This window comes from Penaeus monodon, chromosome 17 (genome assembly GCF_015228065.2).
Source record: "Penaeus monodon isolate SGIC_2016 chromosome 17, NSTDA_Pmon_1, whole genome shotgun sequence".
NCBI classification, from domain to species: domain Eukaryota; kingdom Metazoa; phylum Arthropoda; class Malacostraca; order Decapoda; family Penaeidae; genus Penaeus; species Penaeus monodon.
In genome coordinates, this window is record NC_051402.1 from 47,376,771 (window position 1) to 47,381,147 (window position 4,377).

General features: G+C 29.0%; 1 non-coding gene across 1 annotated transcript; it reads right to left on the bottom strand.

The window, feature by feature from the left end:
* Positions 1 to 3,496: 3,496 nt before the first annotated feature.
* Positions 3,497 to 3,570, bottom strand: Trnai-aau. The gene has a single exon. It is a non-coding gene; the product is annotated as a tRNA-Ile (tRNA).
* Between the last annotated feature and the right edge of the window lie 807 nt (positions 3,571 to 4,377).

Below are 4,377 nucleotides of genomic sequence, written 5' to 3' on the forward strand. Positions count from 1 at the left end.
ATGTGTTGGTTTTTGTGTTTTTTTCTTTGTTTTTTTTTTTTATATTTATAATATCATATGATAGTATAATAAAAATTATATAAAAAATATATATATTTAAATATATATATATATAATTAATAATACATATTTATATACATATATATATACATATTATAATTATATATAATATATATTATATATAATAATATAATATATATATATATTGTGTATATATGGCGATAGCTTAATATTATAGAGCCATTTTATATCTAATTCTATATTATTGCTGTTTTAAGGTACACTACTGTTCTTTTCTTTGCCGAGTTAAAATCAATCTGTGCTGTTCAAGGAAGATTTAGAACCCATGATGACAAAGACGTCTCTCACAGGAATTCCATATCTTATTGGATGAAAAAGTGTAATGGAAGATCGGGAAGATTGTGTTAGTAGCAAGACTACCCGTCGTAGAAAATTCAATTTTTGAACATGGAAAGGACATCGTTAGTAAGGTTTTACGAAGAAAAGCCTACAGAAGTCACATGCACATCAAATGTTAATCAAAAGTTACCAGCGAGATATATTTCTAGATAATTTAGTGTTTAGATATAACTGCCGCATTTGGGGCACTGAGATAAACACATGACTTTCAAGATCATGAATGAGATTGTGCACTGGGAAAGCTTGCATCACAGGTTCCTTTTGCCAGTGGTAATGATAATTTCCTGAGCTGACGCAATTGGTAAGGTATACATTTTTCAACGGGATGGCGCACTTTGTCACTTCGCTCCTAAAGGTAGACAATTTCTAAATTAAATGTTGCCTAACAGATGAATTAGAAGAGCTGGACCAATTTCTTGGCCTCCACTTTCACTGTATTTTACGGGGAATTCAGTGACTTGCTTATTCAAATAAACCTCAGTCAACAAATGACTCCAAAGCTAGAATGACAAGAGTGATTAGGGGCGTAGCTGTTAATCAGTTGTAAAATATATAATCCTAATGTTAAAATCGTATGTATATGTGTTATATGATGGGGTTAGTGGCACGTTGATAATTAAAAATCTAAACATTAAAAGCCTTTACAATAACCCTGTATTGTATATCACATATCACACATTTTACATATATATGTATTATGCATATTTATATCATGCATGTTACATATGTGTTATGCATATATATTACATATACAATCTATATATTTATATGTCATATGTATGTATATATATATACGTATATATTTGTGGGTTTATATATTTGTCCATACATATACATACGTGTACACACACACACACACACACACGCACACACACACACACACACACACACACACACACCACACACACACACACACACACAACACACACACACACACACACACACCAACAAACACACACACACACCACACACACACACAAAACACACCACCCACACGCACACACACATATACATATACATATACATATACATACACTACATCCCATACATACATACATACATATATATATATATATATATATATATATTATAATATATATATATATAATATAAATACATATACTATATATTATGTTATATATATTATATATTATATTAAAAACTATATATCTATATTAATATATTATATATGTATCGATTCTATAATATATCTATTCTATATCTATATATATATATCTAATCTATCTTTCTATATCTGTATATATCTATATTGATATATATATCTATATCTATATCATTCATCTATCTTTCTATCTATACCACACACACGTGTAAATATATATATATATATATAATTATATATTATTATATATAACATATACATATACATACATAAATATATATACTATATTATATATATATATTATTATATATAATGCATTATTTTTTATTTTATATTATTTTTATTACTATATACAATATATAATTTATTATATAGCTCTAAAATATATCTTATATATTGTGTATATAAATACATATACATATATATTGTTTATCTATATCTATATCAGTCTATCTATCTTTCTATCTATACACACACACACACAACACCCATATATATCAGTATATATATATATATATACTATATTAATATATATATAAATATATATTATATATACACACACACACACCACACACACCCAACCACACACACACCAATATATATTATATATATATATATATTTTATATATATATATTTTTTATATATATTTATAATATAAAATATATAAAATTATATGTTATATTACATATATAATAATATAATATTTAATATTATATATATATTATAACTAATATAATATGCTTATGCACCCCACACACACACCACACACACACCACACCCACACACAACACACCACACACCCCACACACCAATTACACACACACACATACACACCACACACCCACACAGACACCACATTCACCCACACATTTGTATATATGCATATACATTAATTTATTTATATATGTGTATATACCATATTAAATGCTCTGAGTTCGTGTATACCTGCATTATATTACATCCCACACGACCCCACACCACAACACACACACATATAATATATATATATATATATATATAAAATTTTATATAATTAATATTTATATTTTATATATTTATACTTTATGTGTACATATACATATAAAATTGTATATGCATATACATATATGTATATGTGTATTGTTTATACATATACATATGTGTATATACAATATTTATATATATACACTATATAATTGTATATACATCCCATACCTATATATATAATATATAGTATATAATATGTATATATAAATATAATATATAATATATAATTATATATATATGTATACTCACACGCGTGCGCGCGCAGACACTTATATATATCTATATAGACATGTGTACATACATATTGAACTGTATATATATATATATATATATATATATATTATATAATAATATTTTATATATAAAATTATATATATATATGTGTGTGTGTGTGTGTGTGTGTGTGTGTGTGTGTGTGTGTGTGTGTGTGTGTGTACCCAGTATATGTATGTATATACATATGTGGTCACTTGAAATGATATCCGAACCATGCCATCGGGTAAACACGTGTAGGTGTCTTGCCACCTCGATAAGTTTATTTTCTTAAATCAGCGATGTAAAGAGATATTTTAACGATTTTCATTTATGTCTAAATATTGCATTATCTTTTCTTTGTATTAAATTATGTAGGACCTTTCAGACTGCAAATCATTTTTCAGTATTTTCAAAATCGTGTTTTTAAACGAGTTACGAGTTATACACCAGTTATACCTCATAGCTTATCGAAAACGGATTATAATATATTTAAATAAGAAACAATTACTCAAGTCTGATTCCACTTGTGTGGATAGAGTATATCACGTCTTTATTAGTACCTTGTGGTTGACGATTAAGGTTCGAATTAGAGCGACTGGAAGCTCGGAACAAAGTACTGTAGCATGAAATAGTAAGAATTTCAACAGTGATAAGCAAAACTTTTACTGCGTTGGCCCGTAAGGGGATCGAACCCTCGACATCCGCGTTATTAGCACGGCGCTCTAACCAACTGAGCTAACAGGCCCTTAATCATATGTTAAGACTTAAAAAAAAAAGAAAAAAAAGGAAAAAAAAAAAAACGAATGGTAGAATGAAGCCAAGACTATATAGAGTTTAAGTTGCTCAGGTGTGAGTTCTATACGTCACAATCGAATCCTTTTGAAGGCGTTTGCAGAGAGAAAGTCAACATTTTATAGAAATATTGTCCATTTGTGGTTAACAAAATGATAACCACGTATTTTGTGAATAATTGGAAAACCTGAAAAGCTAAGTCCTGAGTTTGACTTCGGCTATGTAAATACGATAGAGTAGTAAAATTAAATAAAACTGTGCTCTAATCTAATGCTGATCTCTAGAAAACTAGGAACTGACCAGTCACCTAAGACCACAAGGGTACTACCTTTCTCATACTACATAAATACAGTATTGTGTGTGTACGTTTATGCATATGCGCACACGCGCTTATTAAAAGGTAAATTCTACACATGTTATCAATTGTGTGCAGGAGGAAGCCAGCTCCCTGACGTCCTCATGCCCCTTTTAACTTAGACTCGAACCCTTTGAAACATCTGGTTCTGAATGTTTTGGTTGTAACTCCCAATGTCTTGTGTGGATGCTGTTTGTTTCGGAAGAAACTCCACCGTAACATTAAACCCAAAATACAATGAGACGCCACCAATTTCTGCTGATTTTTGGGAACTCATATGACTACTCATTAATCGTCTGTCAGTCTAGGAAATTTCTAACTTGGTCCACCCTAAAGTGCCCATGACACTAGCTAGCACTTCTCGTCATTTTTTGCGTTTCCGCGTGAATCTCTTTGAGGGCCTTG